At 39.6% G+C, this 14,883-nt stretch overlaps 1 long non-coding RNA gene across 1 annotated transcript in view; it reads right to left on the bottom strand.

The window, feature by feature from the left end:
* LOC107970502 (uncharacterized) overlaps positions 1-14,883 on the bottom strand; it is a 31,622-nt gene that overhangs the window by 6,720 nt on the left and 10,019 nt on the right. The window contains exons 2-3 of the long non-coding RNA XR_001713098.2: positions 10,158-10,216; positions 5,881-6,075 (exon numbers count right to left, since the gene is read on the bottom strand). This is a non-coding gene — a long non-coding RNA (uncharacterized LOC107970502). The remainder of the gene's footprint in view (positions 1-5,880; positions 6,076-10,157; positions 10,217-14,883) is intronic.

The raw sequence follows: 14,883 nt of genomic DNA on the forward strand, positions 1-14,883 counted from the left end.
GTGACCTGGCCTTTGTCTCTGGCTGCCCTTAACATTTTTTCCTTCATTTTGACCTTGGAGAATCTGATGATTATATGTCTTGGAATTAATCTTCTCATGGAGTATCTCACTGGGGTCCTGTGGATTTTCGGAATTTGATTGTTGGCCTGTCTTGTTAGGTTGGGGTGTTCTCCTGGATGATATCCTAAAGTGTGTTTTCCATCTTGGTTCTGTTCTCCCTGTCTCTTTCAGGTATCCCAATCAGTCATAGGTTTGGTCTTTTTACATAATCTCATAGTTCTAGGAGGTTTTGTTCATTCTCTTTCATTGTTTTTTCTCTAATCTCATTTGCCTTATTTCAGGAAGAGAGTCATCAAGCTATGAAATTCTTTCCTTCACTTCATCAGTTCAGCTATTGATATTCGTGGTTGCATTGTGAAGTTTCATGTTGTGTTTTTCAGCTCCATTGGGTAATTTAGATTCCTCTCTAAACTGGTTATTCTGGTTAACAGCTCCTATAATGTTTTATCATGGTTCTTAGCTTCTTTGCATTGGGTTAGAATATGCTCCTTTAGCTCAGTGAAGTTCGTTACTACCCTCCTTCTGAAGCCTACTTCTGTCAGTTAATCTGTATCAGCCTCTGCCCAATCCTTTGCTCTTGCTGGAGGTGTTGCGATCATTTGGAGAAGAAGAAGCACTCTGACTATTTGAGTTTTCAGCATTTTTTTATTGATTCTCTCTCATCTTCATGGGTTTATATGGCTTCAATCTTTGAGGCTGCTGTTCTTTGGATTGGGTTTTTGTGGGGGATTTTTTGTTGATGTTGTTGTTTTGCTTTCTGTTTGTTTTTCTTTTAACAGTCAGGTCCCTCTTCCATAGGGCTGAGGTGGTTTGCTGGGGGTCCATCCAGACCCTATTCACTAGGGTCCCTCCTGTACCTGGAGGTGTCACCAGTGGAGGATGCAGAATAGCAAAAATGGCTGCCTGCTCCTTCCTCTGGGATCTCTATACCAGAGGTGCACCAACTTGATGCCAGTGGGAATGCTCCTGTATAAGGTGTCCAGTGACCCCTGTTGGGGGGTCTCACCCAGTCAAGAGGCACAAGATCCAGGACCGCTTAACAAAACACTCTGGCTGCCCCTTGTCAGAAGGGGTGTGCTGTGCTGGGGGAAATCCCACTCATCCAGATTGCCTGGATTCTTCGGAGCCAGCAGGGGAATGACAAAGTGTGCTGATTTGTGCAAACTGCAGCCGCACCTCCCTCTAGGGGCTCATTCCCGGGGAGATCAGAGTTCTGTGCCTAAACCCCTGGCTGGAGTTGCTGAAATTCCTGAAGGGAGGCCCTGTCTGGTGAGGACAGATGGGTCAGGGTCCAGCCTAAATAGGCAGTCTGGCCATAATCGGCCATGGCCACTGTGCTGCACCATGGGTAATTCCCCCTAGGTCCAAACCATCTAATCTCCCTAGCACCAGCAGGGGAAAAAATAGCAGACTGGAGCTGCAGTGATGGCAGCCGCCCCTCCCCCCAGGGATCTCAGTCATCTTAAGCAGCAGGCAACCACACAGATGATGGCTGCCCTTCTCATCCCCTCGGGAACCCAGTAGTCTTAGGCAGTCTGCAGCCAAGTGGCTGCAGATAATCTGCACAGCTCTGTGCTTGAGACCCAAGGCCCTGGTGGCATGGGCTCATGAGGGGGAATCTCCTGATGTGCAGGCTGCACAAATCCATGAAAAAAAGTGTGGTTTCCCCAGCAGGGTAGCATGATCACTCACAGCCTCCCTTGGCTGGGGGTGGGAGTTCCCCTTGCCCTGTGTGGCTCCCAGGTGGGCCATCACACCAGCTTGCTTTTCCTCACTCTCTGTGGGTCGCACCAACCGCCTGGTCAGTCCCAGTGAGAGAACCTGGGCACCTCAGTTGCTGGTGCAGGATTCACTGACTGTTTTTGTTCTTCTCAGTGGGAGCCTCCATTTGCAGCTGTTTTTAGCTGGCCATCTTGGTCCCTCCTTCCTAATTTCTTTTGATGTCTTTTTCAATCCAAACACAGAGATATTAAGAAGAACATCTTGTTGACTAAAAGAATGACTTTGGAGCATTGTGGGCATTATTTCTCTCTTTGTCACTTTCCTTCTAGCAAAAGTTTAGTATCTGGCATTATATAGCTGATGCTAATTTAATGCTCAAGATGATGTGTCAAGCCTTTTTGGCAACTTTGATAAAGAGTTTTTTAGGTGCTGTAATTGTTTCATAGTGCTGGAGTTGGAGAAGTCCTTGGGTGTCATCCAGTTCAGTCATCTCTTTTCCCAGGTAAGAAATTCAGTAGAGACAAATTGAGTACTTGCACAGGACATCCAGCTTGTTAATGGTAGAGCTTCAAAGAAAACCAAGATCTTCCAACTCACACCCTAGTGCTCTCTGACTACAGTTCACTAAAGCTGCCCCTTGGGCCTCTGAGTTGGAGGTGGGGAGAACTTCTAGTTCAAAGTCATGGTGTCATGTTGGCACCATGTCAAACTCAATGTACTGTAACCCCAAACACTGGAGGAGTGAAATAAGGCCTGGGTCCCATAATAAGAGTGCAAAAGCACTAGGGAGTGCTCTCTGGGAGATCACATGGAACCCCATGGAGAGAGGGGAAAAATAAAACAATTTCTGGGCTTGGGGAACATGTGACCCTCTTTTTTGGTCTGGTTCCTTTATACTTGAAGCTGGTAAGGCCTTGAGTAAGGCCTTTAGTGGTTACATTTCAGTGCCTTAAACAACGAAAGCTACTTTTGAGTGCCTGTTATATGTCAGAAACTACGTTAAATTTTAACTGCCTTATATAATTTAATCACCACAAAATTCCTGTGTAGAAGATATTATTGCTATTATCCCCAGGCTGTACTTCCAAACTTCCATCCTGAGTCTGCTTTCCCAGAACTTCATATCTAGTTTTTGCCTCTTTGTCTAGCAACTATACTGTGTTTGGCTCTTCATTCTGGCTGCACCATGGACAATCATACTAAGGACTAATCTCCTTCAAATCTGTTTCTTACTCAAGCTCCAGAAACCTTTCACTGGTCTGGTCTTCAGACCAGACTGAAGCTTCAGAACATCCTGGAAATAAAATCTGCTGGTCTTGGACCTAGAGCCTCTGTTGTGAAGCTCCCTCTTTCTGAGAGCTGGGAAAACCCACTTACCCCACCAGCCTTTGCAATCCCTCATATAGTTGTGATTCAATGTCAATTTGTCAGCTATTAAGTTCTGTCTATTCAGGTAGTGATATGATGTGACAGTACAAAGTTCACTAGCTCAGAAGTTGTTCTGGGTTTGAGATTCCCTTGAGTCCAAAACTAGCTATTTGACCAAAGTTCTCAAAATACTTCATGCTATTTTGCTCTTTTGTGACATTGCACATACTATTTTCTGTACTTAGATCCCCTTTCTTCCTTTATTTATCTGGGAATGTTACACTCATCTTTCAAGCTTCAGCTCAAATATCTATATTGTTGAGACTTTCCCAAGCATTCTGTTCCTTTCCCACTGCTGAAAGGCTGTATATGTAGAGGAAGAAAGGAAATTTTAAAAATATGGAGTTCTAAACTTATCAGGAACCTTAGAGATCATTTAATCAAAATTTCTAAACTTTTTGATGCAGAACAGAAATTAGGACCCAGGTTTCCTTACTTCTAATCCAAGGCTGTCTTCCTCACACTAGGTTGTGGCTGTATCAAACTGTGAGTTTAATATTCTATATGCAGAGAAGATGCATATGGTTTGTGGCCTCAGGACCCCCCAATATTGCAGTGTGTAGAACAACAACCGCTCTTGATAGCGAGGTTGAGATGAGCATTCCACTTTGTGTTTCTGAACTGAGGCATATTAATGGAGCAGACTGAATGTTAGAATAATATTATAAAAAAAGGGCAGCATAACCTGCCTGCCCAAGAATATGCACATCATTGAAAAATGAGGGAAAAGCAATAGGACCAATGAGGAGAGAGATAGTTCCATAAGAAAAATGATGACAAATTGATCTTTTGAATTAACACATAAAGGAAGGATCTCTAGCACACTGGTTCCTCTATAGCTAGCAGTTAAATGTCTACCTGTAGTTAGAAAAAGTATTCACTGGACAGTAAAGTGACCAGTAATGTTTGAGAAAATAAAAAGCTGTTTAAAAGGAATAATAGCTTCAAACAGGCAGTAAAAAGTTCAGAGAACTCATCAACAAAACAAAAGCAAGCAACTTGCTAAAGACAATTCATTCTTAATGTATCTTTGTCTCCAGAGGGCAAAATATTGAGAGCAAATTCTCCAACAATTGAATTTATGGTAATGGAATGTAAGCACATCAGCCCACCAGGACAAAGCACTCAACAAATAGGAGAACAGGAAAAAAATAACTGTGCCCTTCAGAAATGCATTTTTTAACTTTAGGTAACAGGAGTTGAGAGATTTCTTGATGAAAAATGCCTGAAGTCTGCTATCGCATTAGCCTTTATGGTTGAGAATTAGAGGATTCACTAAAAGCACCCAGAGATCAAAGCAGAAGGTGAATGCCCTGAGTCTAATAGAGTGTCAGACACATGAGGAGAAGCAAAGGCACGTTTTCTGTGAATGCCAAGTGCATGTTCCATAGCATAAAAGGAGGACAGCTGTTTGTTGTCCCCTGATGGGGTTATCTTGACAAACTTTTTTTGGCAGTTGTTTCATCTTTACTGCATAAGATAAAAATAGTAATATCTGTTAGGGCTGTACAGTTTTTTAAATGTCTCAACTTACATGACTTTTAATAGTCTGTGCTCACAGTTACCTTGTGAGTTAATGCATTTTTATTGTCTGAGCTGATCTGTAGCAAGTCATAACCCCTTCTAATTTGTCCCCAGCTGTCACCCACTTCCATGGGATCCTAGCCCTGTTCCTTCCTGTTAAGCTAAGGCCTGACTTGGTCTCTGACCCTTAACTCTTCACTCCCCTTTTCTGACCTGCCTCTGCTCTTTGAACTTTTAAAAATGCTCATGGCTCACAGCCAAACACTCCAAAGATTTGAAATCAGCGATCTAATTCTTTATGCTTTTCATGCCTCTTCTCCCAGGAAATTCTTTCCTAAACCCCACCAGTGGGTGGGAAATAAACCCTAGTAATTCCATGATTGGGCAATATTCTAGCTGGGCTTATATTTTAGGTAAGGAAACCAAATGTGTTTATTTAAAGTCAAGATCACATACCTCATAAATAGATGAGTTACAAACCAAATTAAGCCTATCTTCAATCATCAAGAGGCTAGCCATTGGCCATTTTTTTTTTCTTTTTACTCACCCTTCATGTGTCACTCAATAACAAATTCTATTTCAGTGTAATTAACTGTACCTCTTCTAAAGAATTCAAGACTGGAGCTGTCTCCTACTTATTAACTTTGTAGTTGTAGAGACAGTGCCATGGGTTGGGTTGCTTTGGCTTGGTACAAGTTAATGTAAAGATAAGATAGAGTTATATAGTAAATCTGCTAATACACATGACTTCTGATAAATTCTCTAAAAGGGATTCAGTTGGTGGCAATAAGGATTAAGTCACTAGAATGTAGGATGCATAATTATCACCACTTCTAGAGAAGCAATAAAGACACATGTCCTTAGATATCTGGATTTTAGTGTCTTTGAGACATGCCAAGAAGAGTATATTTCCTAGATATCTCATTGATGAAGCCTAAATGTGATACCCAGAATAGATGCAGTCACTGTAGTTGTGGATGTTAGCTATGACTAGTACTCTGAAAATCTTAAGTTTGGTCTAAAACCTAGACCCAAGTTGTCTTTACAGTGTATAACATAGACTAAATATATTTTTTATTTTTATTTCCCTTTCTGTTAGGTACTTTGAGAAGCTGCCTTTTCTATTAATTAGTTTGTAATACTAACAAAATTGTGGATGTATTTGATTTCAGCATCTCCTCATCTTCCTTTGTCAGTTCCTTGCTCTAATTTGCCTTCACCCCAGTTCCCCAGGTGACAACCTCCCTCCTGCTGTCCATGGCTGTGCAGTCTCCTGTGATCGACCTTCCTGATGATGCTCACTCTCTTAGGGCAATATCCCAGGTGCTGGACTTTTCTTACCTATAAATAAAAAAGAAACCTTCTATTGTCCCATTTCCTTTGGCTCTCTGTTAGGCAATGTTAAACTAATTGATTCATTTAAGAGTCTAGAGTTCATTATAAGTAAATGTGATATATTCTTTCTAGGGAAACTAATATTTCAATAGGAAAATTCCAAAAGCATGACATCTTAAACAAATTAGTGATGCGAATGTCAAGCCCTCTGGCAAGTGGTTGGATCAATGGGATCCTTCTCTTGCCCAAAATACAGACACTCTGCCTAATTATAAGGCAGGTCATGATTTTGACCAACAAATCTGTTTCTAATGCTTCATTTAATGTGCAGATTTTAAGGTAAGAGTACGTGCACTGATTTAAATTTTATTTTCATAGGACCTCCAGCGGGGTACCGGCCTGAGTGTGGGCCTGAGCAGCCTGGCAGCCGGCTGTGCCATCATCTTCGTAGGGGGTGCCAGTGTGCGGGGCATCGCCCAGCAGCCCCGACTATTTGTGGGCATGATTCTGATACTCGTCTTTGGCGAGGTGCTCGGCCTCTATGGTCTCATCATGGCCCTAATCCTCTCCACAAAGTAGCCCCTCTCTGAGCCCACCAGCCACAGAATATGATGTAAAGACCACCCCTCCTCATTCCAGAACGAACAGCCTCACACACACACACACACACACACACACACACCCCAGGCAGCCGCCCCAAGTAGCTGGTCTTGTACATTCACCATACCCCAAGTACCCATCTTCTGCCGCCCCAGCCTTGCTCTCAGTCTCCCGGTGCCGCGGACATCTGGGCCCACTCATCACCCCGCCAGGTCCCCGGTTGCCTCATCCTCCTAGAGTGCTCTGTATATGCGAATGAATTAGAGTTGTCATTTCTCTTCACTGGATGTTTATTTATAAAGATCTGGCCTGTTCCCGCATCCGGGGAGTCGCCCTCATCTCCCTGGTATCTAGAATGTTAGCTAGAGTGTCCCTTATGGGTTCCCGTTACAGAGACTTCCTGGGTGGATCCGCTCTCACCAGCCCTTGCCTCTGCGCAGAGCTGTGGGCAGTAAAGTTCTTGGATGTGAGAAAAAACAAAAACAAAAAATTAGAGAATCTCTTTTATCTTCCCTAGGAGTAACTGCAATTTAATTGTTCTTTCTCAGTTGTGTGTACATAAATGTGTATATGTGCTTATGGCTGTGTGTACAAAATATACCTTTATAGAACCACACATTTCCCTGGCACTCCAAAGAGAATCAGTGTCCAATTTAATTGCTGTCCTAGATGTGTGTTCTCTCAACAACTGTCTGGAAATGGTAACCATGACACGTTACTGCTCCACATTAATGATAATCTGTCTACTGGCTTTTTTGATCAGTCTAATTGTTACCGGAAAGGGGTCCCAATCTAGACCCCAAGAGAGGATTCTTGGATCTCGCTCAAGAAAGAATTCTAGGCAAGTCCATGGAGTAAAGTGAAAGCAAGTTTATTAAGACTGTAAAGGAGTAAAAGAATGGCTAATCCATAAGCAGAGGAGCCCCAAGAGCTGCTGGCTGCCCATTTTCATGGTTATTTATTGATTATATGCTAAACAAAAGATGGATTATTCATGCTTCCCCTTTTTAGACCCATATAGGGTAACTTCCTGACATTGCCATGGCATTTGTAAACTGTCGTGGCGCTGGTGGGCGTGTAGCAGTAAGGATGACCAGAAGTCACTCTTGTTGCCATCTTGGTTTTGGTGGGTTTTGGCCAGCTTCTTTACTTGCAACCTGTTTTATCAGCAAGGTCTTTATGACCTGTATCTTGTGCTGACCTCCTATCTTATCCTGTGACTTAGAATGCCTTAAACTCCTGAGAATGCAGCCAAGCAGGTCTCAGTCTTATTTCACCCAGCCCCTATTCAAGATGGAGTTTCTCTGGTTCAAATGCCTCTGACATAATTATCGGTGGTTAGCTGTCTATATTAGTCCTTGAACTTCACCCTCTTCCATTACCAACTCTGAACTGACCTCTAACTGCACAGAGTGATAAGTCCTGCGTCAGGTAAAAGACTGAAGCTCCTCTGTATTAAAAAGTGTCCTCTTTGGAAAATCAGGAACTACTGCAGAGCTATTGAAAGAAAAGCTATGGTGTTCTGAACTTAAAATTCCCTCCCTAAAATTGCTATGAGCTCTAATTTCAGTCTCTTTCCTACTCTGATCCCTTATATAGAGCAGAAGATGGCCAGAGACCAGCTACTAATCTTACTTAGTCACTCTTCATTGATCAATTGTATCATTAGTTGATGCATTCATTCATTCACCCATCAAAAACAGATTTGGATGCCTCCTGCAGCCTAGATACTACTTTGGATCTCAGAATATAGCAAGAAAATGTAATGATCCTACCTTAATAAGGAGCTCACAGTTTAGTTGGAGGAGACAGATGAGGAAATCAACAATTATACGTAGGATGATGAATGTTAATGATAGAGATATGAATACAGTAACAAGGAAACACAAAGAAGGGGGAAACTTGGAAAGTGGTACTAAAGCGGAGAGCTGAGTCTTTAAAGATAAATAAATTGATCAGGCAAATAAGGGAGAAAAAGACATTTTGAACAGAGAAAATAGCAGGGAAAAAGTGAGGAAGCATGACAGAACAAAATATTCTTGAGAAGCTGCAATGGGGAGTGTGTGTGCCCGTCTTTGTGTATGTATGTGTATCTTGTGTATCTTTCAGGGGAAGTTGGGAAGGATTGATCAGTGATAAAATTTAAAAAGTGATCAAGGGTTTCATCATGGTGGGTATGTGTTGCATATTAAACAATTTTAACTTTGCCTTGAAAACTAGGATGACGCTTAGGATGATTTTAAGCAAGAAAGTGATGGATTCGCATTTACATAGCTTATATAACAGTTTATGGCTTCACCCTTCTATGTACCACCTATATCCTCACAAAGCCTTAAAGCCATGAGCAAAAAGAGGTCAAGGTCCTGAGAGGCTTCTCAGACCATAAGCAAGACCAAAAGGATTAGGTTGCATTAAGCAAATTAATACTAGCATCTATGGTTTAATCTCGTTGAAATTTTATAAATTTCATACAAAGCCAAGATTAAATTAAATTATATGCAGAAAAATATCCTAAATCAGATATCAGCTCTAGGGTTATTGAACTATTTTCCATCTCATTTTAGAATTTAATTGAAGAAAACATATTCTGTGTGGTACACCACTTAATTTCTATTAATAATAACACCCTTTTGGAGATGTCCTTAGCTGACTTAGCATTGTCTCCCAAAAGCAGAAAGATAAATAACAAGTGGATTATTCATCAAGTGACATTGCTTTTGTCTGGAAACATATCCCATTGCTGTTGGAGGTTTTAAAAATAGTTAAAAGTCCTAAATTGCCTGAGTTGCAGTTTTCTCAGATGAATATATAATAAATCATCCTCCAAGCCAGACTGTATAAACAAATAGTTTCTGTTCTAAAAAGGGCTTGCTCTGAGGTCCAGAGAGTCAAAACAATTTTCAGGGAAACTCACATAATATTGTCAGCTTTTATAAATTATCTCTTGAACTTTAGTATTTTAAAAAAGCAATCTTTAGACCCAAGCAGTGGCATCTATTGTTGTGTTAGTCTGTTCTTGCATTGCTATAAAGAAATACCTGAGGCTGGGTACTTTATAAAGAAAAGAGATTGAACTGGCTCACGGTTCTGCAGGCTGTACAGGAAGTATGGTGCCAGCATTTGCTCGGCTTCTGGTGAGGCCTCAGGGAGCTTTTACTCATGGCAGAAGGTGCAGAAGGTGAAGCAAAGAAGGAGTAGACATGTCACATGGTAAGAGATGGAACAAGAGGGAGGGGTTGGTGGGGGGCAAGACAGGGGATGGTGGGGAGGTCTCAGAATCTTTTAAACAACCAGATTTTGTGTGAACTAACAGAGCGAGAACTCATGGATCACCAAGAGGATGGTGCTAAGCCATTTGTGAGGGATCTGCTCCCAAGATACAATACTTCCTACTAGGCCTCGCCTTCAGCATTGGCAGTCACATTTCAACATGAGATTTGGAGGAGACAAACATTCAAACCACATCAACTATGGTCTATACTTCTTACCTACACATACCAGGGGTGGCTCATAAGGCAAAATAATCAGCATTTCATGCAACCAATCCCTGAAAGACAGAAGATGGCCAATTTAATTCCTATGGGCTGAGCACATCCACAAATATAGACACTTGGCCCTAGCATGGAGAGGTGATGAGAAACTTCTTTAATACTAAATAAAGCAGGAAGCCACCATTGGATATTTCAAGGGCTATAAGTTTACAAGAAATCTGACAGATTTTGATCTGTAAGTTAGAAGCTGAACCACAGAGATTTAAGTCAGAATGAGTAATGCCAGGAGATGAAGATGGTCAAGAACTTAGCACTGATGACACTTAGCTCTTATTTACTGCAACTCCCATGTCACTGCAAAATTTTAATATCATTGTGATGATGACCAGATCACATCTTGTGCTTTTCCCAGAGAGGCTACTGATGTAGTAACCCCTTTAAGCTGATATTTTTCTAAATCATAGTTCAGTATTTATTTATAGAGATATCTCAGGTGTGTTGAAGGAAGGAAAGGAAAAGAAGGTCCCATTGTCAGTTCCAGATTCTGTCTTCCACTCGGAAGAACAGAAGGCTGAAGTTAACCTGCTTGACCTTCCTTAGACAGCATTTTAGGTACCATCTGTTGATAGTTGAGCATATCCTTTCAGGGTCTATTCCTCCATCTGAAGTGGCTTATGAAAATGCTGCTTGAAAACACATGCAGACTCACTTCCCGTCTCTCTTTATCCAGGAGTTCTGACAAATAAATTTTCTTCATCTCTTAACATTTTATGTGACATTTTAGTGGTCCAGTCAATTGCCCAGTTGATCTGGCTCTGGTCATAATTGAATGCCATCTATCTGAAGAAACACTACACACAGTCAATGCGGCTTGCTGCTTTATAGCATATTTATAGTTTACCAAGCTTATTCAAATAAATTTACTCATTCACATACCTTTCCGAAATAAGAGAGACAGAGAGAGAACAACATGCCCAAAGTCATACAGCTCATAAATGGCAGAGCTTGAAACTCAAACTCAGGTCTTCTAACTGTAAATTTCATAATTCATCCACTAAAGCATACTTCTAGATTGAGCCTTATGGAACACTTTGTGCCCAGTGGTCATTGTAACGGGAGAAAAAAAAAGATAACCTTTACCTTCAGATAGGTATGATATAAGTGAAGGAGTACTTACAATCTACTTCCACAGGCATGGGATCTTTGATGATGTTGCAAAATGTACTGGTCTAAAATAGACCCTATACAATAAATTATATTTATCCTACAGTGTTGCAGAACAGATTTTGAGTGCTCACAACACAAAGAAATGATAAATATTTGAGGTGATGGATATGCCTATTACCCTGGTTTGATCATAACACATTGTATACATGTATCAAAATGTCCCCCTGTATCCCATATATGTGTACAATTATCACGTGTCAACAAAAATAAAAGGAAAAAAATAGACCCTATAATAATAATTGTCATTATGCAATAGATAGATACTGCTGTTGATAAGTAAAGTAAATACTAAGATACTGATGAATACAGTAGTGAAGACTGATAAGTAAAGTAAATGATTCCCGGAGTAAACTGGATGATATGCAGGCTCCTTTAACCCCTGTGTGTCTCTTGACAATAGTGGAAATTTTTGTAACTAATTGGTTATTTAATAATGTGACAAAGCTGAATGTTTCACTGTGTCGCGAGCAATTTGGCACATTGAACTAAAGGAAACCTTATTCATAGTTAACAAGAGTACAACCTCTAAGTCTTTTTAAAGTCACATTTATTTACACCTAGTTTTTTTTCTTTAAAAAGACAGGAAACTTCAAATAGAGTAATATTTGTAAAGTTAACAGAAAGTTTGAAGTATATATTTTTTACACATTAGTTTTATCACTTTCATGTACTCATAGTATCCAGAGCTAGGTTAATATAAAGTTCATAATTAGTATATTAAAGTAAAAACCTAGAACAGCTTAACTTTTATCAGTTCTAGAGGAAAATGTGCTTATTGGGCACTTAGTAAAGAGCCCTGGAGATTTTATATATGTGTGTATATGTATATATACACACACACACACATATATATACACACACACATATATATATACACATATATATATATACACACATATATATGTATATGAGTCCCTGCTCTCAAGACATTTAAGGAGTGGCTTCATTGTGTGAATATGGAAGTTAATATTGTGGCAGGCTTAAAATGCTTATGGCAGCTCTCCCACTTCCTATTAAAATATTCATAAAAATATAAAAGCTTTTTTTTAAGCTGGTAACATCACTGCAAATTCAAGATAACAGAAGACCATATGCCAAATCTGGGTGGAATTTCAACTAATTGCATCAGCCGTGTGGATAAAATCAAGAAGTACATTCTTGAGCTGCACAACACATGCTCTAATCTCTGAACCAGAACAGGCCAGATGGACCCAGTAAAGTTGGGGAAAAGCTTTTATTCACCTTCTCTGTAAGTGCCTAACTCTGAAACAGTGAAGATGTACTGACTAAACAAACAAGTACCCATTCTGTAACTTCAGAGGAACCAAATAAAGCCAAGGTTTTACCCTCTCCACATTTATTCCTATTATACTGTTTTTATTATCATCATTTCAAAATGGTAATTTCCAGAAGGTGGCACAGAAGAAAGTACATAGGAATGAGAAGAGACTCATTGAAACATATCATATTTAATCCTCCAAACCTAGGCAGAGACAAGAAGACTGTTAGAAGCACAAGTAGAAAGCGATAGTATTTCATGTAATTCCACTGTTTAAAAAATTGTAAATTGCATCATACCCTTTTGTTTAGTGATAGAATCTGACAGAGCAAGAAAAGATCCAGAAAACTTGCACTAAACACCTGCATTCTAACAAGGACAGAGACCAAACTTAAAGTTTGTTTAAGAAAGATAATTTTTCAGACCCCCAGAAGTAGATGGTGGAGACCTAGAACATAGCACCAATCCTTCGTGATGCAAATTCTAAAATTTAGCTGATTAAAATGTCCCCTGTCAGTAACCAGAAGAAACGCCAACATTAGGCCCATAAAAAATGCAGCAATAAAGAGAGTATTGTGAAGATTTACAAGGAAAAAACTCTTAATATGATTTTCTGTAATAAACCGAGGAAAATTTTGTTTTCATTTGCTTTGGATTTATTTTGTCTTTGCTTTGAATCTTCAAAATATTGTGAAAGGAGAGTACTCCCAGTTTCAAAATGTCAGTAAAAGATTGTGGTTTCTCCTTTCCATTCTTAGATATCACACAAAACTCAAAGAAAATAAACAATAAGAGTACTATCTCCATTTTCAACAAAACCAAGAAACAACTATAACTTACCAAAATTTCTGAGAAAGAGCTACTCAATAAAGTCCAGCAGACTCATGAAAGAAATGTAGAACATATGCTTATGTCTATAAATATCAGACAAACCTGTCAGAGCACAGATCTCCAAAATAAGCAGACTCCTAACTAATGAGCACTGGTTTGAATTAATGAGAATAATATTGCTTGGTAGCAATCACTTCTCTAGACTCATTTTGCTACAATATCTCAAGCAACAGGTAAATCAAGGATAGGTAAGAAATAAAACAGAGAGGCCATGTTTGCTGAAAGATATTTGTCAGCAAGGCAGGGAATAAAAGATTTTGCATATTGTGAGTCACACTGCCAGGTTAATTCAGTGTGTTAGGAAAAGTAAAGGCAAAAAAAGTCAAACACACACACACACACCCACACACACACTTCTGGGTCATAAGGAGAATTTCCACAAGCTTAAAACATAGTCTTTATTCTCAGCCCATAGGAAGCTTCAAAGTGAATTCCAAGTCTAAGAAGTCCTAACTTCACTCAAATATGAATTGTAATAAAATCAAAAAAACTAACACAGAACTATGACAAAGGTACTACAAATAAACAAAGGAAAGAAATATAGAAATAACTGACAGATAAAATATACTCATTCTAAAAATTTTTGATGGAGCACATAATAATGTAGGCAAGAGAATTTTCATAAAAATAAAGATTAAAGTAATCAGAACCTTAATTACCTTTTAAAAATTCTCTCTAAAATAAGAAGGAAGAGATGAGAAAGCAACAAAAGAAGTCACAAAAACTAACTTAAACTATAACAGAAATAAAGGACAAATTAGAAGCAGAAATTGGAAACTGGCAAACACAGTAAAGGATGCAAATGATAGGCTTGAGGAAAGAAGCAAAATAAAATAAAAACAAATAAAATGAAAAATGTTATTTACACTGTTGGTGGGAATGTAAATTAGTTCAACCATTGTGGAAGACAGTATGGTGATTCCTCAACGATCTAGAACTAGAAATACAATTTGATCCAGCAATCCCATGACTGGGTATATACCCAAAGGAATATCAATCATATCAATCATTCTACTATAAAGACACATGCACGCATATGTTTATTGCAGCACTATTTACAATAGCAAAGTCATGGAACTAACCCAAATGCCCATCAATGAAAGACTGGATAAAGAAAATGTGGTACAAATACACCATGGAACACTATGCAGCCATAAAAAGGAATTAAATCAAGTCCTTTGCAGGGACATGGATGAAGCTGGAAGCCATCATCCTCAGCAAACTAACACAGGAAGAGAAAACCAAACACCACATGTTCTCACTCATAAGTGGGAGTTGAACAATGAGAACACATGGACACAGGCAGGGGAACAACACACACCAGGG

The sequence above is a fragment of the Pan troglodytes genome, chromosome 2 (genome assembly GCF_028858775.2).
Source record: "Pan troglodytes isolate AG18354 chromosome 2, NHGRI_mPanTro3-v2.0_pri, whole genome shotgun sequence".
Lineage (NCBI taxonomy): Eukaryota > Metazoa > Chordata > Mammalia > Primates > Hominidae > Pan > Pan troglodytes.